At 45.6% G+C, this 23,883-nt stretch overlaps 2 non-coding genes across 2 annotated transcripts; both read right to left on the minus strand.

Annotated features, from left to right (window-relative positions):
- Positions 1-15,540: 15,540 nt before the first annotated feature.
- On the minus strand, positions 15,541-15,612 carry trnaq-uug (transfer RNA glutamine (anticodon UUG)). Its single transcript has one exon. It is a non-coding gene; the product is annotated as a tRNA-Gln (tRNA).
- A 6,761-nt stretch (positions 15,613-22,373) lies between these two features.
- trnav-uac (transfer RNA valine (anticodon UAC)) lies at positions 22,374-22,446 on the minus strand. Its single transcript has one exon. It is a non-coding gene; the product is annotated as a tRNA-Val (tRNA).
- Positions 22,447-23,883: the final 1,437 nt, after the last annotated feature.

Genomic DNA, 23,883 nt, shown 5'->3' on the forward strand with positions numbered 1-23,883 from the left:
AAGCTGCACATTCCGGCTGCTTTCAGTTGAGTTGTGAGAGATTATTGACGGATCCTGCAGCTGTGAAAAGGAATGATGTGTTAGAGGGTTCATCAAACGAGGCCATGTGGGTTGAATTAAAGAACAAAAATGGGGCGATCACACTACTGGGAGTGCACTATAGACCCCCAGGCAGTTAGAGGGAGATAGAAGAACAAATATATGGGCAGATTGTTGAGAAGTGCAAAACCTCTGGAGCTGTAATAGTGGAGGATTTTAACTACCCGAATATTAACTGGTGAAATGATAGTGTGAATGGTACAGATGGTGGAGAATTCCTAAAATGCATTCAGGAGAACTTCTTTATCCAGTATGTAACAAGCCCATCAAGGGAGGGTCGGTTCTCGACTGGGTCTTGTGATCGAAGAGGGGCAGGTATGAGGGGTATTAGTGGGAGAGATCCTGACGGTACAGAGCAAGTATGTTCCCTTAAAACAAAGGTGGGACTAAAAAATCTAGAGCTCCCGGGATGTCAGGGGACATACAGGGAAAGTTAACGAAAAAAAGGGAAGCTTATGACAGATACCGATAACTCAATACTGCAGAAACTCTAGAGATGCAGAGGTGCAATTAAAAAATATATCAGGAAAGCAAAGAGAGAGAATGTTGGCAATTAAATCTGGGAAAACCCAAAGATGTTTTATGAATACATTAAGAGCATGATGATAACAAGATAAAGAGTGGAGCTTATTAGCGTCCATAAAGGGAATCTGTACGCGGAGGCGGAAGGCTTGGGTAGGATTCTTTATGAATACTTTGCATCTGTTTTCACAAAAGAGAGGGGCGATGTGGACTTTGCAATGAGGGTGGAGAAGTGTGAAATATTAGATGAAATAAACATAGTGAGAGAGGAAGTATTGGTGGTTTAGCAGCTTTGAAAGTGGATAAATCCCCAGGCCAGGATGAAATGTATCCCAGGCTGATAAGAGCAGCAAAAGAGGAAATAGCAGAGGCTCTGACCACCATTGCCCACAGGCTGGCTACAGGTGCGGGGCCAGAGGATTGGAGCACTGCTAACATTGTACCTTTGTTTAAAAAGGGAGAAAGGGATTGAGTAAATACAGGCTGGCCAGCCGAACCTTTTACAATTATTTGTAAAAATCCTGAGGGACAGGATAAATCTTCATTTGGAAAGTCATGGATTAATCAAGGATAGTCAACATGAATTTGTCAAGGGATAGTCGTGTCTGACTAAATAGATTGCATTTTTCGAGGAGGTAACCAGGAGGGTTGATGAGGGCAGTGGTATGATGTAATGTATATGCACTTTAGCAAAGCTTTTGATAAGGTCGCACTTGGAAGACTGGTTACGAATGTAAAAGCCCATGGGATTCAAGGGCAAAGTGGCAAGTTGGGTCCAAAATTTGTTCAGAGGCATGAATCAAAGCGAAATGGTTGATGGGTGATTTTGTTATCCAGTGGGGTTCCGCAGGGCTCAGTGCTGGGTCCCGTGCTTTTTGTGGTATACATCAATGACTTGGACTTAAATGTTGAGGGTATGAGTAAGAAGTTTGCAGATGACACTAAAACAGGCTGAGTGGTTGATAATGAAGAAGAAAGTGGCGGACTACAGGAAGATATCAATGGATGTCTCAAGGCGCTTTGCAGCCAATGAAGTACTTTTTGAAGTGCGGTCACTCTTGTAGTGTGGGAGACACAGCCGCCAATTTGCACACGGCAAGCTCCTATAGGCAGCAGTGTGATGATGACCAGATCATCTGTCTCTGTGATGTTGATTGAGGGATAAATATTGACCAGGACACGAATCCTGGCCACATTGATCCGCCCACCACTTCACACTGTTCTCCGAGGGACCAGCGCGATGATACTAAAACAACAAGCGAAGTTGGTAAGCTATCCATGCAGTCCATCGGAATCCAGCCACACCACCTTATACCACGGGTAACATCTCTCCATGGATTCTGGAATCTGGATCAACAAACCATAATCCCATCTTAGAAGGAATTCCGGGAGGTGCTTCAAGTTTTATTCCATATATGTTAACAGTTTTATGTTAACCCTGGTCGTCATTTTGGAGCGTGAGCAAGAACATCGGCAGGGCCCAGGTACAGAGAGGAGTGGGAAGGTCGGGGCGGATGAGCGGGGAGTGTTTGTGGCGAGATGCGGTGAATGGTTATGGTGGAGGAGCGGCGACAGATCGTGGAGGAGGTGCGACAGATGACGGTATGGGACCGAGAAGAGCCGAGGGCCCAGGGGCAGCACGGGCCAGCCCACACTGCGATATGTGTGGACACTGGGTCCATGCAGCAGAGCTGGTCTCCTGTCGTCTTGGTTAACACTTGCCACTGGACCAAGACGTCGCTCTGTCAAGCCCGTGTGGTGCCTGATGTGCAACGGTCACCCCACGTTAAAAATATCCATACAAAGGCATCTTCCACCCCCTCAATTGGAGTTCAGGACTGGAACATCGGGTCCTTCATCGAAACACCTGTGAACTCATGGAAGCAAATCGTCCTCGATCGAGGGACCGCCTATGATGATGATGATCAATGTACTGGTCAGGTGGGCAGAACTGTGGAAAATGGAATTCAATCCAGATAAGTGTGAGGTAATGCATTTGGGGAGGTTTAACAAGGCAAGGGAATATACATTAAATGGTATGACACTGAAAAGTGTAGAGGAACAAACGGACCTTGGAGTGCAGGTCCGCAGATTTCTGAAGGTAGCAGGCCAGGTAGTTAATGTGGTTAAGAAGGCATATGGAATACTTGTCTTTATTAGTCAAGGCATGGAGTACAAGAGCAAGGAGATTATGCTTGAACTGTACAAAACACTGGCTACACCACAGCTGGAATACTGCGTGCAGTTCTGGTCACCACATTCCAGGAAAGATGTGATTTCACTGAAAAGGGTGCAGAGGAGATTTACTAGAATGTTGCCTGGACTGGAGAATTTTGGCTATGAGGATCGTCTGGAGATGCTGAGTCTGTTTTCTTTGCAACAGAGGCATCTGAGCGGAGACCTGAAAGAGGTGCATAAAATTGAGGGGCCTGGATAGAGTGGATATGAAGGTCCTGTTACTCTTGGCAGAGGGGTCAACAAACAGGGGGCGTAGATTTTAAGTAATTGGGGAAGGTTTAGAGGAGATATGAGGGGACATTTCATCACCCAGAGGGTGCTGGGGTCTGGAACTCAATGCCTGAAAGGTTGGTAGAGGGAGGGACCCTCACCACAGTAAAAAGATACGTGGATGTGCAATTATAGTGCCGCAACATACAGAGCTCTGGACCGAGAGCTGGAAAGTGGGATTAGGCTGGATAGCTCTTGGTCGGCCGGCGTGGACAGGATGGGCCGAAATGGCCTCACTCTGTGCTGAAACTTTCTGATTCTATGATTCTATTAATATATATATATATATATATATATATATATATATATATATATATAATATATACAATTATCGTAATTTTCCCTTGGTGGTCGAGTGGTTAAGATCCCGAGCACTAACCCTCTTTCTATTCTCAATCAGTTTATCACATGAAAATAATTGAGTTCTGTGAGAGGATGAATAATTGCATACCTCGGGAGCCTATTATCAGCGAGGGCAGGCATCGACGACGAGGTTCAACACTGCCTCCAGTGCGCCAGTGCAGCCTTCGGCCGCCTGAGGAAGAGAGTGTTCAAAGATCAGGCCCTCAAATCTGCCACTAAGCTCATGGTCTAACGGGCTGCAGTGAGACCCGTCCTCCTGTATGGCTCAGAGACATGGACCTAATACAGTGGGCACCTCAAGTCGCTGGAGAAATATCACCAATGATGTTTCTGCAAAATCCTGCAAATCCCCTGGGAGGACAGACGCACCAACATTAGCGTCCTCGATCAGGCCAACATCCCCAGCATCGAAGCACTGACCACACTCGACCAGCTCCGTTGGACGGGCCACATTGTTCGCATGCCTGACACAAGACTCCAAAAGCAAGCGCTCTACTCGGAACTCCGACACGGCAAGCGAGCCCCAGGTGAGCAGGGGAAACGTTTCAAGGACTCTCAAAGCCACTTCATAAAATGCAACATCCCCAACAACAGCTGGGAGTCCCTGGTTAAAGACCACCCTCAGTGGAGGAAGAGCATCTGGAGGGTGCTGAGCACCTCGAGTCTCATCGCCGAGAGCATGTATAACACATGCACAGGCAGCGGAAGGAGCGTTTGGCAAACCAGTCCCATCCACCCTTTCCTTCAACCACGGTCTGTCCCACCTGTGACAGAGACTGTAATTCCCGTATTGGACGGTTCAGTCACCTGTGAACTCACTTTTAGAGTGGAAGCAAGTCTTCCTCGATTTCTAGGGACTGCCTATGATGATGATGAATTGCTGTAATCACCGTTAATAACCCCGTTACTTTCTGTTACACACTGAGTTTACAGACTCTCTGGCTTCTCCTGCCCTTTGTGGGACACGTGTAACTTTACAAACTGGGTGAGTTCGCGGCCCCTTATTCTAAGATTATGCCCCTTAGTTCTAGTCTCCCCTATCAGTGGAAACATCCTCCTTGTCAAGCCCCCTCATAATCTTATACATTTTGATCAGATCACCACCCATTCATCTGAATTCCAATGAGTAGAGGCCCAATCTACACAACCTTTCCTCATAAGTCAACCCCCTCATCTCCAGAATCAACCGAGTGAACCTTCTCTCAACTGCCTCCAGAGCAAGTATATCCTTTCGTAAATATGGAAAACAAAACTGCACGCAGTATTCCAGGTGTGACCTCATCAATGCCCTGTATAACTGTAGCAAGATTTCCCTGCTTTTATACTCCATCCCTTTTGCAATAAAGGCCAAGATTACATTGGCCTTCCTGATCACTTGCTGGTGATCTAGTTTGCTAGAAATGAAGGCCAGCTTAACATTAGTCTGATTTGATTATTTTCTGTACCTGCCCATGACATTTACATAAAAACATGTTGACTCTGTCGAATCATGTTATAATTTTCAAAGTACCCTGACACCACTTCCTTAACAATGGATTACAGCATTTTCCTGATGACTGATGTCAGACTAACTGTCCTGTAGTTCCCGGTTTTCTCTCTCCCTTCTTTCTTGACTAGCGATGTTACATTTTCTACCTTCCTATCCGCTGGGACTGTTGTAGAATCTGGACATCGTGGTGCAAAGGTTACGGGTCTAACACCCGATCAGGAGGCTGCATGTTCAAATCAGTTAATTTAGCTGTTGTTCTTCCGGAATTGATATTGTGTTTGCTGTTTCACAATAACCAGACCCTTGCTCTAAAACCTGTCTCACTGTTTCCCCAGGGGCACATTCATGTTACAATAAACATTCTGAATCAGATGCCTGAAGTGCAGTTTGTAAAATGGGATATGGTTTAACAGTTAACATGCAAAGCACAGAACCAATTATTCAATTATCGACTTTCCCTCAGTTGACATTACTTTCACTGTGCAAAACAAGCTGATTGGTTAATTAATAAAGTTTGCCCGAGAAAGCGACATAAAATTTAACGATAATGATTCGCCCAACATGGTGCTCAAACCCACAATAGTGAGATTAAGAGTCTCATGCTGTATCTACTGAGCTAGCCACGATTATGTAAATCACACATCCCTGTCGGTGATTGCTGCCAGGCGCCTGTTGGTTTCGTCCCATTTCCCAGTGTTTCCCGATCCTGTCTGTCTCTCTGGCTCTGCTTAATCTGTGTGTGGCCACCTCCAGTTTGATTTTGAACAAATACCTGTGTTTGTGTATTCAGTAAAAACAGAAAATGCTGGAAACACTCAGCAGGTCGGGCAGTATCTGTGGAGTTGGGGAAGTGGGAATAATCGATGGGTTTGTTTGCGGCTTTGCTCTGTTGCTAGGAAGTGAGGCAGCGCTGCAGGATGCTTTTTTTCGAGGTGTAGCAGAGGTTTCCGTCGTGTAACGGTTATCACCTTCGCTGCACATGTGAAATATCCTCGGTTTGAGCACGGACAGAAACATTATTTTGGAGAATATTTTTCTGTGGAATACATTTTTTAAAAGTAGCCCGAGGTTCCTTTTATCATGAGCGATGAACATCTTAACTCACTCTCCTAAAATACAGTGTGTGTAAAATCAGATAGGGGATAAAACTTCATCAGTAATTAAAGTTCCTTAACTCAGTAAAGTTCAGTTATTGAAGTTTCCATCAATTCATTACATAAATATAATTGAGGTGTGTGAGAGGATTAATAATGGGCTTTAATCGTTAATGAGCCCATTACTTTATGTTATTGACCCAGGTTACACACTCTCTTGCTTCTGAAAGAGTTGAGATGCGTGTGGGGTGATTGGGGCAGATCTTTCCCCACATTACAAGGCTCCATCGGTACTTCATTGACTTTAAATTACTTGAGGATATCCTGAGTTGTTGAAAGGCCACGTAAAAATGCAAGTCATTCTTTGCAAAAGTTCTAACCGCAAGTTCAAACTTCGCCGGCAAATGGAGGCTCACCAAGAATTTGTTCTGACACACGACAAAGTCCTTAAAAGTGGGATTCAGCAGTTCAGCTGCTCGCTTAACATTTCCGTCTGACCTGGTGCTGCAAGTGGAGATGTGTCCGCAGTGTAGCGTTTAACACGTTCACCTTACACACGGGAAAGCTCACTGGGCAGAAATATTTTGTTGGAACTTTCTCCTCAAACTTTTTCAGGGGAGAGATTGTTCTCCAGTGAAAGGACATAAGGTCATAAGAACGTAAGCATTCGGCCTATTTTAATGTTTTCAAAGTGATTTCACCCGGGGACCTTTGGTGTGTTTGGGGCACATGATAACCGCTACACTACAGACACACGGTGGTAGATGTTGTCTTAGGAACATAACCAGAGCTCTAACCAACACAGCTGGCCGATACTTCAGGAGCTGGTTTTACGAGAATAGAATGACGGTGCTATATTTAGGAAGGCTGTGAGAGTGGCCGGAATTGATCTCGTATTTCCCAGACTTTATACACAGGAACATGGGAACAGCAGGAGGCCATTTGGCAGCGAGTGGTTGGGATCCAGAATGCGCTGCCTGAAAGGGTGGCGGAGGCAGAATTAACCTTATCTTTCAAAATGTATTTGGATAAGTATCTGAAGGTACAATATCTCAGAGGTACGGGTAAAGGCCGGAGGAGTGGGACTAGCTGAGAGTCGGCACGGGCTCGACAGGCCGAACGGCCTACTTCCGTGCTGTAACCGTTCCACGATTCTATATTATGTTTAAACTTGTTGTGGATGAACAATCGGAGGTGAGCTTAGTCTCCTGGTAAAAACGCTGATGCTGCCTGACCTGCTGAGATTTCCAGCATTTCCTGTTTTTATTTGCTATTTATTCTCCAGGCAAAAGGGTTCCCTTATTCCTTAATTGCTCTTTATTTCACTTCAATAAATAGATAACTTTCAGTGGGAGAAAACGGATCCACCGGGGACCTTTCGTGTGTGAGGCCAACGTGATATCCGCTACACTGCAGCCCATCAAAGGGTGAGAAACCACTGAATATAAAGGATGAGCTCACAAATATCAGGGGCAGTGCAGTCTGGTCAACGTCAAACCCTCCTTTCTTATTCAGCAGAGGCATGAACGGGAGTCAGACGCCACAACGTTTAATTAAAGACACAAATACAAGTAACACTTCCAAATCTTTTCACTGTAAAATTATTTCACTTTATTTGAAATCCTACTGCGTTGAATCTGAAAATGAGCACCATGGGATTTTATCTTCACTACTGATTCTATTTCATCTTCACTACTGATTCTATTTTCTGTGCACGGTAGGAACAACTGGTGCTGTTAAAGTTGACAAAAGTTGCCCCAGATTCCTGGTGTCATCGGCAATGAAGATTTTAAACCAGACTCCTAAAATACAGTGTGTAAAATGGGTTAACATGCACAAGAACATAAGAACATAAGAAATGGGAGCAGGAGTCAGCCATACGCCCCTCGAGCTTGCTCCGACATTTAATACGATAATGGCCGATCCGATCATGGACTCAAGTCCACTTCCCTGCCCGCTCCCCAAAGCACAGGACAAATGATTGAAGTATCCGACTGTCCCTCAGTTAGCATTTTTTTCACTGTGCAAAAGAAGGTGAGGAGTTAATTAATGATGCTTTCCCGTGAAAGCAACACAAATGTTTCAGAAAAAAACATACAGTGACTGGCAGGTGAGTGTTGCTTCTGATTCCTGGTGGGAATGGGCAGGGATTTTAAAGCCCCTTGTATTGTGAAATCTTCATATCGGCGGATATCTTAGGCTCCCTGCGTAGGCCTCGTGGTGCAACGGTAGTGTGTCTGACTCCAAATCAGAAGCTTGTGTGTTCAAATCACATCTAGGTCACTGTAATTTTTGATATTGTTCTTCGAGAAGTAATACATTCTTTGCTGTTTCACGATAACCAGACCCTTGCTCCAAGGTCTGTCTCATTGTTTTCCCGGTGTCAGGCAGTGATACGCCTGCTGCCCTCATTTATTTCATGTGACAGGACACAAAAGTTCAAAATCAACCTGCAGGTGGCCAGATGCAGTTTTGATACTCAGGATGGCTGAGCGGTCTGAGGTGTTGTGTTGAAATTGTAATCTGCTTTGTAACGCTTGGCTTCTCATCCCACTTCTGACATGTGGTATTTTTAATCATTAAGCAAAACTTATTAGACACCACAACGAGCTCCTAAAAACTGGGATTCAGCAGTTCAGCTGCTCACTTAATATTTCTGTCTGACCGGGTGCTGAAAGTGGAAATGTTTCCGCAGTGTAGCGGTTAACACGTTCGCCTCACACGCGAAAGCTCACCGGGTGGGAATATTTTCTGTAGCTTTCTCCTCATGCATGCTCAGGGGCCAGTTTGTTCTCCTGTGAAAGGTCATAAGATCATAAACATGTAAGGATTTGGAGCCGGAGTGGGCCATTCGGCCCCTCGAGCCTGGTCCACCATTCAAGAAGATCCTGGCAGTTCCTCGACAGCAAGTTCAAACATCTGGGGCGGAGCCAACAGGCGCCTGGCTGCAATCAGTGACAAAAACGTGTATTTGGGCAGGAGGCCCGTGAGATCAATCGGTAGATCATGAAACTCTTAATCTCGAATTTGTGGGTTGGAGCCCTGCGTTAACTGTTAAAATATGTCCCATTTTGCACAGTGTGTTTCCGGGGTCTGGTTCAAAATGTTCATTTTTGGTAACATCAACAGGAGACTGGGGAAACACTGCGACTGACTTTAGAGCAAGAATCTGGTTATTATGAAACACCAAAGGAAATATAAATTCTAGAAGAATGACATCGAAAAGAAATGTGACCCCGACACCCAGAAAGAAGTGTTAAGGCAGAAGATTAAATGCTGCATTCCTCTGTGCAAAAAATTGCTTTCACAAACATTTCTTTGACAGAAACTGCACAAAACAAAAATGTTCCTTTCAAAGTCATTAAACTTCCGAATTTCCGCGCCCCCCGAATCTCCTGAATCAGATGCCTCTAGTTTTGCCGACTCAATCCATGTCCCTTTGCAATGTTCTGCTTCCACCCACACTATGAAATGTGCCACTAACTTATAGAATCATGGAATGGTTACAGCACGGAAGGCCATTCGTCTCGTCGAGCCCGTGCCGACTCTCAGCGAGTCCCACTCCCCCGCCCTTTCCCCTTAGGCCTGCAATTATTGTTCCTTCAGACACTTATCCAGCTCCCGTTTGAAAGATAAGATTGAGTCTGCCTCCACCGCCCTTTCAAGCAGTACATTCCAGATCCTAACCACTCGCTGCTAAATGGTCATCTCCTGTTCCTGTGTGTAAAGTCTGGCAAACACTAGATCAATACCTGCCACACTCACAGCCTTCCTAAATATAGCACCGTCATTCTATTCTCGTAAAACTAGCTCCTGAAGTATAGGCCAGCAGTGTAGCTTAAAGCTCTGGTGATGTTCCTGACATTGCTGTCGTGTTTCCGTAATGTAGTCGTTATCAGCTCACACGTGAAATGTCCCTGGTTCGAAACTGGGCGGAAGCATTTTGAAAACTTGTTGAATTAATTTTTATAAAAGATGGATTTATTCATATTAGTTGTTCAATATTAACAAAACACAATGTCCCACAGCCTTGTTAAATTTTTTGATATCTCTGTACAGTTCTGCACACACTCAAACTCGACACTTGAACTGCATGCTCATAAAAGTATTGGAGTGGGAACTCACTGGATAACAGCACAGCTGGCAATGTTTGTGGAATATATTCGTGACACCAAAGCACACAATGACAACCTGGAACTGTGCGGCACCGAATCCTCAGGAAAAAACAGTTAATAACATCGTCCCTGGGTGGGCTCGAACCACCAACCTTTCTGTTAACAACCAAACAGTGGTAACCCATTGCGCCACAGAAACTTACGCAAAGGGACATCGCAAGACATCCCAAACCAGGGTGTCAGTCAGTTAAAGCTTCAGATTGCTCCGACCGGGATGGAACTTGTCCACTCTCAGTTGTATTTTTTCCAAATTAAGCGTGGGACATTCATTCTGGATGTATGGAAGCAATCTGGTCCCGCACACTGCAGACACTTCCATGTCACCACCAACCAGCTCTCCCACAACCGGTGTGATCGACCTTCCAGCCTTCCAGTGCCTTGTCTGTGATGAAGTATTCTGAATGTCCCGAAGCCGGTATTTGGTTTTAATTCCTTTTCGGCTCCTGACTGCGGATATTCCTGTGATTAAATGTGAACACAATGCTTACAGGGACAGTTCGATTCACCGTTTCTTTGCTTGGTGAAATTTCAAAGATTGAAAGCGACACACATCAACCCCAAACCTCGTCACCTACTCGCCAACTCGACAAAATGTTGCATTTTCTTTTCATGCCAAGCATTTTGCATTAATGCATTGCAATGCCAACGCACTTTTTACCTGGCAAGACTGAAGTACAAGCTGTGATGAACAGTGTGAAACAGAAACAGCTACTTGAGAACCCATAACCTCGACGGTATCTGTGTGAATTGCTCTGCATCGATAATTAGCAGAGCGTAAAGAGAGGAAACTGACGAAGTGGATGAGAAAATGCTGAGCAAAAGTGCAATGTTGTCGATGATTTTGTTGTTTTTGAGAAATGTTTCAAAGATTTTACATTATCTGTTCAATGGTGTAATGGTGAGCACTCACGATTCTGAATCCAGTGATCTGAGTTTAAATCTTTGTGGGACCTGAATGCTTGTTGTCCCAGCTGCTGAAAATTTGGGACAAACAAGTGCTGGTGGGCAGTTTTGTAGCCGTTGTCATTGATGCTTGATCGACAAGTCTAGTTGTCAATTCGTGTGTTCAACCGTCAGTTACCTGTTACAAAATGGTTTAAACAGCTGTCTTGCTCTTTTCACTTCGTTGCTTTTAACCTCGAATTACCCGCACACACTCCGTTGTAGTAAAGGTAGGATCAGGTCTTTTATTTAAACATTCATACCAAACAAACCAAGTATGAAAGTTACTGAGAACACTTCACAAACGCAGCTTGCTTCGATTTCCGTGGCTGCTTGAGACACACACCTTCCGAATGTCCAGTGTCCCTGGTGTCTGCGTGTGTGAGTCTCATCTTTATACTCTTATTTCTTTGCATTTAGACAATCACGGCTAACTGCTTTGTGAATTGTTTAACATACAGACTTAATATTGCTTGTTTAACCTGCAGAGGTCATTAAATAGTAACATAGGTACAATCAAATATTAAACATACAGACAATGACCAGTTACTCATTTCAATGGCTGAAGGCACCACATTGTCTAACAGTCTCTTTCGATCCAAACTTCAATCTTCCTGTTTTTTAATCCAAACTTCAGACTGCGTGCTGAAGCAAAGAGTTCAGCAATGCGGGACTGTGCTCCCACATTCCCCCACTTCTTCTCCTCGCCTCTCTGCAGGTCTTATCTGGGTAACATACATTTGCATGGTGGCTCGAGCTCATTCAACAGCATTGTCCAGTTGTTGTCCTTGTTTTCTAACACAACATCCACAGTAAATCAAAATGACCAGCACGATCAGCTGAACCAGCACCAGCATAAGGACAGGGTGTATCATTGTGTTCATCACACCTGTTACCGTCGGGCTCCATCCCAACAATGACTCCCACCAGCTCACATGTTCAATCTGGTCCAAAGTTGTGTGCACCTTCTCGATTTCCGCATTGTGATGGTTAATGTCCACAACGATTGCTTGATTCAAACTCTGCAGCTGTTGAAATGTTGTATTCCATTTCCGTATTTCCTTCTTCCAAATAGCAGCGCGCTTAGGGTCAAAGTAGGGTTGTTGTAGATTCAGATTCTCAGGATGCCATTTTAAAGTCCGTTGGTCTGTGATCACCATATCCATTTTTACTTAAAAGTCAATTTTCAATTTTTGATGTTTCCAACTGAATTCCATGCTGTTTACATTCAGAAATGTAAACTCACAATCGGTGTCTTCGACTAAGTCTGTTGCACTCTGCACAGGTTTTAACAATTTCCTCTGCTTTGTGGGAGAAGTGTAACAACATAGAGTAAAGGATGACGGAAATGCTGAATAGTCAGTCGAGAGACCCAGTCCTTCTCTCAGTTCATCCTTCGGAACTGCTGTAATTCACTCTCTCGACATTTGCAACGATCCAACTTCTATTTCACATCCTTTAAGATCATGTTTGTAACTCCAACATTTCAGGTTTTCACTGAACATCTCATCAGGTCTGAGACAGCCCATTCCTGCAGAAACTTTAAATGTTTCTGAACAAGCTTCTCCCACTCCTTTCATCTCTGACTGTTCAGTAACTGCTCCTCGTGTATCTGGGGTGTTGGGGAACTGTCTCTGAAGAGGGGAATCCCCTTCCTCCAGGAGCACCTTCATTTGTCCGGCTGAGCCGGTGTCCATTTCCCGCTGCCCTTCCACACAAGCCTCGATAAGGGTATGGCCACCCCTATCCTGAAGTAAGGGTCCAAAAGGAACGACATGTGTGGTTGAGGCGCGGCATCCCTATCGGGATCATCCCTCACCTGCGGAATCTACCCTCGATCTCAGCAACTGAACCGAGGTATCATCCCTGTCTGTGTCTCCAGCTTCTCTTTCCTGATTCTTCAACTTTTCTTTTAACTTTTCTAATTCTTTAGCCAGTCTATCCCTGTCCTCTATCAACTGACGGCCACCACCTGGTCCTGCTCCTTTTATGTGACTCCTCGCGGGATTCATCCACTCAGGCCCTTCTGCATTCCATCGCTGTAACCCCTGACTCACTTCCATGACTGAAATTCCTGCAGCTCCCTGATACAAGCTTTCTACCCTTGCCAACCATTTATCAAAATTATCGTCCCCACCCCAGGCATCTACTTCCAGAACTACTGACGGGGATAGGAGAGTCAAAATGATCTCTCTATGTGTACCATCCCCGTAATGACTGATATCAATCCAATTACTTCCCAAACTTTTACACAACTGGAATATACGTTCCCCAGCTTCCCTGGGTCCTTCCCCTGGTAATAATGCAAGCCGCTTTATTAACTGTGGCCCTGAGTGAGTAACAAAGTTTGCAGCTATTATTCTACCAAGCATGAGACCTGGAAGTTGTTTCAAAACCTATTACCTTTCCCCGGTGATTCCCAAAAGCTCACAGAACCATGTGAACCCTCGGTTTCTCTGATATGTTCTCTGACTGCCACCATCCCAGAATATTACACCACCATTGGGCAAACGTTTTAAGATCCTGAAGAGGTGCAGGTCCCACTTCACGAAGGATAGCTCTCATGTCCTTTAACTGTACCCCTCCTCGCTCATACCAGGTATCCCCAAAACCACTTAAGGTCGTGTTCCCTTCACGAGCTCCACAGGGAGTAGAGGAATCATGATCCTGCTGTCGCCTTGTCCGCTCGAGCTTGCTTCCCCCACTCTCCACATTACCGGAAGGTCGTGTGTAATGTTTTGGGGTGTTAAGCGTCTGAGTAACCGAAGAGGCATCGAACTGCTCCGCCTCCGTACCTAACGTTGCCATGCGAACCACACGGGTTCGAGGCTCCGAAGTCAGAGAAGACAAAGGAGCTGTGGATGGGAACGGTGGGCATTCTCCCTGTCCCTTCATCCCCTTTTCAACTCTCAGACCCGGGGAATCCTCCGAATACCACCCGGCCTTATCAATTGCTGTCTCCGCTGGCTAACCTAATACCACCATCTGCTGCAGCTTAGATATTCCTTTCTCTAGATCTTGTTTACGCTTCTGTTCATCAGCAAGATGCTGATCTAGTGTCAGAACAGTCCTGGCTGCCCCGAGTGCCTGAAATCACCAATTCTCTACTTCTTTACTCACTGCTGTTAGCTGCTCTCTGAGTTTTGAGACTTCCCTATCTCGAGCCTCAGCCTCTTCTCCTAACGTTTGAATCCCCAGCATGAGACACTGCAACACGAACGCTTTTCTCTTTTTATCACGTTTTAACCCAAACACTTTAATCTTTTTTAACTGGACATTCTCCACTAAGGACTGCCGTGTCTCTCTCCATCCTCCTGTCATTGTTTCCTGTCTTATCCCATAAGGTCTCCCTTTCGACTCAATCCATTCATTAAGAAATGACTGGACTTCAACTGGAATATCTCCTGAGCCTCCCATTACTAACTGTAGATCCCTTTAATCACGACAACTAAGAGAATGCTCACCCCTCGAACTGATGTGTGCGAAACACTTCTTCCAACAACTCAGCCAACTTTCTGCTTCACGTCGGGGTCTTCGAATAAGCTAACGAACTTTTGAAAATCACGTCGGGATCACCAAAATGTTGTAAACGGCTGTCTTGCTCTTTTCACTTCGTTGCTTTTAATAGCGAATTACCCGCACACACTCTGTTGTAGTAAAGGCAGGATCGGGTCTTTTATTTAAACATTCATACTAAACAAACCAAGTATGAAAGTTACTGAGAACACTTCACAAAGGCAGCTTGCTTCGATTTCCGTGGCTGCTTGACACACACACCTTCCGAATGTCCAGTGTCTCTGGTGTCTGTGTCTCTACAGTCCACAAAAGTCTCATCTTTACACTGAAAAAGCCTTTGAACTCTTATTCTTTGCATTCAGACAATCCTGACTAACTGCTTTCTGAATCGTTTAACAGACAGACTTAATATTGCTTGTTTAACCTACAGATCTCATTAAATAGTAACAAGGTTACACTCAAATACTGAACATACAGACATCGTCAAATCGTTTAGTCCTGAATTTCCATTATTCCCACCGTAACAAGGTACTCAAATATTTAACATCCAGACAATGACCAGTTACTCATCTCACTGGCTGAAGGCACCACATTGTCCAACAGTCTCTTTTCCATCCAAACTTCAATCTTCCTGTTTTTTAATCCAAACTTCAGACTGCGTGCTGAAGCAAAGAGTTCAGCAATGCAGGACTGTGCTCACACAGAGCACACGATTTGACAACGAGGCTTACAGATCAAGCATCAATGACAAAGGCAACAAAATTGTCCACCAGCACCAGGTGTCTTTCACTTGTATGTCCCAAATTTTCAGCCACTGGGACAACAAGAATTGAGGTTCCACTGAGATTTGAACTCAGATTGCTGGATTCAAAGTCCAGAGTGCTCACCATTACACCATGGAACCAACCACACAATAACCCTTGAAACAGTTCTCAAAAGCAAAAAAGTCATCTCCAACATTACACTATGGCTCGGCCTTTTCTCATGTTTCGCGTCAGTTCCCAATATTGGGGATGTCCAGAACCATGGAATATAGTCTAGGAATAATGGGTAAGCCATTTAGGACCGAGATGAGGAGAACCTTCTTCACTCAGAGAGTTGTTAACCTGTGCAATTCACTACTGCAGAGAGTTTTTGATGACAGTTCATTGAATGCATTCAAGAGGGAGTTAGATGTTGCCATGACGGCTAAAGGGAGCAACAGGTATGGAGCCAAAGCAGGAATTGGGTACTGAGGTGAATGATCAGCCATGATCTTATTGAGTGATGGTGCAGGCTCGAAGGGCTGAATGGCCTACTCCTGCAAGTATTTTCTATGTTTCTATGAAGTGCTTGCATTTCAAAAAGCGTTGCTTTTATTCATCCTGCGGAATGCATATTGTACAGATAATCTCAGCACACATTGTGCAGGCAAAGGCAGCATTCGACAACAAAGTGATTTCTCCTCCGCTGATTTGTAAAATGTAACTGATTGTTGAGCAGACGATTTGACAAAGAGACTTGTGGATCAAGCATCAATTGCAAAGGCGACAAAACTGCCCTCGAACACCAGGTATCTTTCACTTGTTTGTGCCTAAATTTCAGCAGTTGCGACAACAAGCATTCAGGTTCTACTGAGATTTGAACTCAGATAATTGGATTCAAAGTCCAGAGTGCTCACCATAACACCATGGAACCAACTACACCAAAAACTTTGAAACATTTCTCAAAAACAGCAAAATCATCTCCAACATTACACTTTGGCTCGGCCCTTTTTTATCTCTCGTGGCAGTGCCTGCATTTCAAAAAGCGTTATTTTTGTTCATCTTGCTGAATGCATATTGCACAGATAATCTCAGCACACATTGTGCAGGTAAAGGCAGTATTTTAGACAATAAACTGATTTCTCCTCCGCTGATTTGTAACAGGTAACGGATGGTTAGCAACATAGAAACATAGAAAAAAACAGGCGCAGGATTAGGCCATTCGGCCCTTCGAGCCTTCCCCGCCATTCTATAAGATCATGGCTGACCATTCCTTCAGTACCCCTATCCTGCTTTCTCTCCATACCCCTTGATCCCCTTAACCGTAAGAGCCATATCTAACTCCCTCTTGAATATATCCAATGAACTGGCATCAACAACTCTCTGCGGCAGGGAATTCCACAGGTTAAGAACTCTCTGAGTGAAGAAGTTTCTCCTCATCTTGGTCCTCAATGGCCTACCCCTTATCCTAAGACTATAACCCCTGGTTCTGGACTTCCCAAACATCGGGAACATTCTTCCTGTATCTAACCTGTCCAGTCCCGTCAGAATCTTATACGTTTCTATGAGATCCCCTCTCATCCTTCTAAACTCCAGTGAATGAACACACGATTTGCCAACGAGACTTGTCAATCAAGCATCAATGACAAAGGCAACAAAACTGCCCACCAGGTGTCTTTCATCTGTTTGTCCCAAATTTTCAGCAGCTGGGACAACAAGCATTCAGGTTCCCCCAAGGTTTGAACGCAGATCGCTGAATTCAGATTCCTTACCATTACACCATGGAACCAACAATGCAAAAATTATTTGAAACATTTCTCAAAAACAATTAAATCATCTCCAACATTACACTTTGGCTCAGCCTTTTCTCTTCCATAGTGTTCCCCTCTTTACTAGAACCCAACAAACACCACGATTGGGAGATAGGAGGCCAGGTCATGGTGAGGAACCATGCTCAGGTCGGGGTTTGTGAAGCATTATATATGGGGCCATACATCATTGTCGACAAGGCAAGCCCGATGGTCTATGCCATAAAGCTGCCCTGCTGTACTAAGTGGTTCCACATCAACCAGTGCAAGCTGTACAACCCAGGGTCAGCCAAGCACAGAGGGCAGCCGGGAGGGGTGAAACGTCCTCAGGACAGGGATCCTCCGTTGGCCGCCCCCGACGGTGGAGGGCCCACAGGGAATGTGGCAGGCTCAGAAACCGTGCCTTTCGGGACGGTGAATTGCACTACTGGAGGGGCTATCCCACCCATCGTTTTCGATTCGGATGCACCCCCAGTAACCCAAGCCCTGAGAAGGACCATCCGTACACCACGGCCAAAGATACCGTGGTCACCGGCATCTGAGCCTCAGCGATTCTACCCGAGGAGAAGGGCAGCCTCACAGGAAAGGCTGAAGGTCAGAAGTACAGAGGCCACTCAGATTAGGGACCCCCAGCCAGCCGCCTCCAGCGGTGAGGGTCTCACAGGAGCAGTAGCAACGAGCTGTCCCAGAGACAAGGGTCTCCAGCTCACCGGCTGCGGGGAAACCCTAGCATCCAGAGGGCTATCAGACCGCACCAGGCATGGGCCTGACAGGGACTAACCAGGCCACCCGGAGACGGGTGGCGGCTGTACATAGCTCTAATTTTTAGTCTAAGGTAGCTGACTGCACCATTTTACATTTTAAGGTTTAGTTTAGAATTGAGGGTAATGTTGCAGTAATGTTTAGGTGATTGTTTTGAGTTTGTCTTGTGTGTCAGCCAGCCTGAGAGCAGTTCTCAAGGGCAGGATCCAGACATTACCAGGTGATGGACAAACCTCAGGTGACCAATTGATGTTGTTTAATTTTAATCTATGTTCTTCCTTCTGTAATGTGGTTGTACGTTGACTACATGCTGGTGAATATAATGTAATTGAAATGAAATGTAACTGTGCTGAAATGCAATTGTAGGGATGGAACCCCCTCCAAGCTGGGAGGGTGTAAACGTAAAAAGTTTGTACCTGTAAAGGGAAAAGTGTATATCTGTGGTGATGTTGCATAAGTGCAATGCCTATTTTGGTATTAGTTTAGTTAATTTACAGGGAAGGTTATTTCTTGAGAGCCAGGAACTTTGTTCACCTGTAAGATGACACCATAAATGACATGGTATCACAGGGGGGGAATGTAGAATTTACCAATATCTCGCAAAGATGCCTGGTACCTTTCCCCTGCAGAGGAGAAGAATTCCTTTCTGGGCTTTTACAATGAGTTTAAAGGGGCAGACGACGCCTGCAGGGGATAAAAGGGAATGCATTCATCGAGACCCCCACCCCCGCACCACAGTGTTTGGACCCATAGGAAAGAGAATTCAAAATGGACCTAAATTTCTGAAGCCTGAGATCCCCTAAACATCTATGGAAAGGAGCAGATCAATTTTAAGATTCTACAACATTTTGGCTGCGAAAAAGAGTTACCGAGTACAGAAGGTGGTGCTAAACTCTGTGAAGCAAATTCATGTATTAAGGATCCCAGACTGTGTGGGGGGAACTCTTCACCCCATAAGAGATAAGCGAATTACCCAATCAAGCACAATGGAAATCATGGTCAGGAAACTGGACAATCCTCAAACAATGCAAAACCAGTGATAGCACATTCTCACACCCTAATCGAGTTACTGCCGACAAAGGAGACATTTTAAAATCAATGGACAGAACAGTTTAAACAGAGCCCAAGAGATTTGATGGGAGATAACAAAGCCTTTTTTGGGGGATATATCTATCCCCCAGTTTTACAAGGAAAAACTAACAGAACACAGACTGGAACTCGCACTGACTCGAACAAGGACAGAGACTGGAACAAAGACACAGACACAAGCAGCCTGCTTCCTCTACAGTGAAGAAATGGAACAGTGAAGGAAACTACCAGAACTCATCAAGAACTGACCGAGCACGAGGCCCACGAAACGGAAGGTTGTCAGCAACCAAATTGACAATCACTCTTCAATCTACTTCTGAACGACCCAACGGGGGAGAAGTTACCAAAAGGGACGAACTAAAACTATTCCTAACCAAAGAAAGTGGGTACTTACTCCATACATCCAAAACGCAACTTAGCGCATCAACGGACGCACCCCAACCGAAGACTACGCAGTCCGAAGTCCTCTCCTCTGTCCGGGGTGCGGCTCGCCTAGAAGGCCAAGTGCAGCGAACCCCTAAACCACGAATCACCGGCAACTGTCTAAAGGGATTGGTGAGCATAGCCCCTGAACCCGATGATCTATAACTTAGTTAGTTGGGGGAATTGGGAGGGGCGAGGCTGGGATAACTTGTGTAAATGTATCTGCATTCTCCTCTTTACCCCATTTAGAGTTTAAGCTGTATTCTTTTCCCCACAGGCTGTAATTTGACAATTTATTCAATGTGCTGTACCCCTCAGTGTGTATTGGTGTGTGTGTGTTATTAAAGGTGTGCCTTTTACTTCTTTATAAACACAATAAAGCCATACCTTCTTCCTACCTTGAAACCGATTGTCTGTCCAAGTCTGTCACAGTCCCTTCATAATTCCAGTGTCGAGAACCAAGGGTCAGCGAGCGATTCGGAACCGCTCATATAAGGTCAGAAGGGAAATCTGACCCCCTGAAAACCACCCCTTACACTGCCGGCCACAACTCCTTCATAACCGATCTTATTCCTCTCACTACTTCTTGACCCACGGATTCCTCGTGAGGTTGTGGTGACCTGAAATTTCTAAAATCTTAATTTAAAACTAGAACTCTTCAACATTCTTAAACTCATATCGTGCTGTTATATACATCTGCCACCCGTCTCCGACTGGCCAAGTTAATCCCTGTTCTTCTCCTACCCTTATTCAGCCTCTGGTTTGCCTGTGTGGCCGGCGGTAAGGCGGTCTGTACCGCAGGACCCAGAGTGTTCTGACTGGAGGTGTGCCTGAGTCCCACATTATCGGGGGAATGGCCCCTCTGGGGCAACAACACACTTCCCCTTTAGGTGTGGCTGCTGAGTTCATTTCATTAACTGAGGGTTCTGCACAGCCTGGGGCTGTAGGCTGGGGACTCTCAGTTCATGGCTGGTCCACCACGACCTCTCCTGTGAGTCCCTCACCGCCGAAGGCTGCCGGCTGGGGATCCCTGTCCGTAGACTGATCCCTGATCTTGGGTATTCTCCAACGGATGGCCAACCTCCCGGGGCTGACCCACTGAAACTGGGGCACTGGTGACCACGGTGTCTCCGGGAAGCGAGCCGGGACAGCTTTGTCAGGAATCTGTTTGAACATCTTAAACAGATTCACTGGCAGGCTGCTAACAACATGGGCAATGAACTCAGCACTTTAGCTTGAGTGTTCAGGACAGAACGCGCCCCTGAGCATATATGAGGAAAAAGCTCCAGAAAATATTCTCGGCCAGGGAGCTTTCGCTTGTGAGGTGAACGTGTTAAGCGCGACACTGCGGAAACATCTCCACTTTCAGCACCAGGTCAGACAGAAATGTGAAGCGAGCTGGTGGACTGCAGAATCCCACTTTTAAGGAGTTGGTCGTGGTGTCAAACAAAGAGTTTCACTAAATGATTAAAAATAAGACATGTCAAAGTCGAACATGCATCTCCAGAGGAGACTGCGATCTAAACACAGCACCTTAAACCACTCCGCCACCCTGAGTATTCAATGCTAAATGTGGCCACCTGCAGATTGATTTTGAACTTTTGTGTCCTGACACATGAAAAAAATGAGGGCAGCAGGCGTATCTCTGCCTGACACCGGGGAAACAGTGAGACAGATCTTGGAGCAAGGCTCTGGTTATTGCCAAACAGCAAAGGAAATATTTTCTGGAAGAACAATGTTGAAAATAATTGCAACCCCAACATGATTAGAACACACAACCTTTCAAGTTGGAGTCAGGCATGCTACCATTGCCTGACAAGGTCCACACATGAAGTCTGAGATGTTCGGCGATATGAAGGTTTCACAATACAAGAGGCTTTAAAATCCCCGCCCATTCCCACCAGGTGTCAGAAGCAGCGCTCACCTGCCAGTCACCGTATGTTTTTTTCTTAAACTTTTGTATTGCTTTCACGGGAAAGCATCATTAATTAACCCCTCACCTTCTTTTGCACAATGAAAGAAATGCTAACTGAGGGAGAGTCGATACTTCAATCATTTGTCCTGTGCTTTGGGGAGTGGGCAGGGAAGTGGACCTGAGTCCATGATTGCATCGGCCATGATCGTATTAAATGTCGGAGCAGGCTCGAGGGGCGTATGATTGACTACTGCTCCTATTTCTTATCTTCTTATGTTCTTATGCATGTTGACCCATTTTACTCACTGTATTTTAGGAGTCTGGTTCAAAATCTTCATTGCTGATGACGCCAGGAATCTGGGGCAACTTTTGTCAAATTTAACAGCACCGGTTATTCCGACCGTGCACAGAAAATAGAATCAGTAGTGAAGATAAAATCCTATGGTGCTCATTTTCAGATTCAATGCAGCAAGATTTCAAATAAAGTAAAATAATTTTACAGTGAAAAGATTTAGAAGTGTTACTTGTATTTGTGTCTTTAATTAAACTTTGTGGCGTCTGACTCCCGTTCATGCCTCTGCTGAATAAGAAAGGAGGGTTTGACGTTGACCAGACTGCACTGCCCCTGATATTTGTGAGCTCATCCTTTATATTCAGTGGTTTCTCGCCCTTTGATGGGCTGCAGTGTGGCGGATATCACGTTGGCCTCACACGCGAAAGGTCCCCGGTGGATCCGTTTTTCTCACTCAAAGTTATCTATTTATTGGTTAAATAAAGAGCAATTCAGGATTAAGGGAGCCCTTTTGCCAGGAGAATAAATAGCAAATAAAAACAGCAAATTCTGCAAATCTCAGCAAATCAGGCAGCATTTCCCAGGAGGCTCAACTCGCCTCCGATTGTTCCCATTTGGCAAGTTTAAACAAAATGTTTCTGCCTGGGATCGAACCAGGGACCTTTTGCGTGTAAAGCAAACATGATAACCACTACACTACAGAAACCACTGGTACAACAGCCCCAACAGAGTGGAGTTGACCAGTGAGCTCCCTCTGCTGATCGGGAATGAGGAGGCTCACCTGAAACAACTTAGTCCCACACTGCAAGTTCTCAATCCTTCTCCTCCACTGCCCTTTACAGAAATGTCACGGATCACCCAGCCACCGTGTTCACTTCCACATCCTCACAGTGGGGCCACAGAGGCTCCTACCGTCTCCCCGCGATCAGTGGACTCACCCAGTTTGTATAATTAAACCCGGAACACGTGCCCGGCAAAGGGCAGGAGAAGCCAGGTAGTCTGTAAGCTCGGTCTATCACAGAAAGTATTGGTATTCATGGTGCTTACAGCAATTATTAATCGTCTCACAGACCTCAATTATTTTTATGCGATGAATTGATCGAGTATCGTTACCACGTCAGTGCGGCAGATCTTAACCCCTCGACCACCAGGGAACAGTTATGATAGATGTTGATATATTTATATATATTTATATAAGAACCTGAATATCAACGGCTAGCTACCTTGACCTCATGGCGAACAGCAGTGCATCTAACTTTGAGTGAAGTAAATTGTTCCACAATGAAACCCATTTCATCTTTTGTTCCCTTTTAAACGCTAGAAACTAAGACAGGGGGAATAAATAGAGAAATAAAAGCACAGGGATATAGACAAGAGGAAGAGAGAAGGGGAAAGATACTGTCCCCACCCAGAACTAATGCAGAAACCCCTCTGCTGCGCTCGGGGTGGCCACCCACAGCCTGGATACACTAACGGGAGAACACCAGCGGCAGGTCGGGGCCATAAAAGGAAAGGCGAGCGGCCCTGGGAGCAGCTTGGAGGTCCCGGGAGACTGCTCCAGGGAGCAGCGCGAGCTGGTGCAGGAGGGTGGCGGCAGCGAAGTGTGATGTCATCAAGGTCCAGGTCAGTGATTGGAGCGTGGGCAGATACAGCAGGAGCGGCGAGATCGGGACGAAGGAGCGGCGAGAGACTGTGGAGGGATGTGATCGGGGCCCAGGGGAGGCATGAGTTCAGGGCCAAGGGCCCAGGGGCAGCGCAGACCAGCCCACACTGTGATATGTGTGCACACTGGGTCCGTGCATCAGAGCTGGTCTCCAGTCGTCTTGTTTAACCCTTGCCACTGGACGAATACCTCGCTCTGTCAAGCCCGTGTGATGGCTGGGGTGCAACGGCCAGCACACGGTAAAAAAATCCACGCACAGGCATCTTCCACCCTTCAACATACATTTCAGGACTTGGAATATTGAAACACTGTGAACTCATCCTTTTTTGGCGAGGAAGCAAGTCATCCTCTCTTCGAGGGACTGCCTATGATGATGATGAACTGGATTTGCTGCAGTCCGCGGGCAGCAGGTGATGAAAGCGGGTGTGAGAGGGTGAGTGACAGGTGGGCACTGCTTCTGATGCTGTCTGACCCACGCTG

Source organism: Pristiophorus japonicus, unplaced genomic scaffold (assembly GCF_044704955.1).
Source record: "Pristiophorus japonicus isolate sPriJap1 unplaced genomic scaffold, sPriJap1.hap1 HAP1_SCAFFOLD_130, whole genome shotgun sequence".
Taxonomy (NCBI): Eukaryota; Metazoa; Chordata; class Chondrichthyes; family Pristiophoridae; genus Pristiophorus; species Pristiophorus japonicus.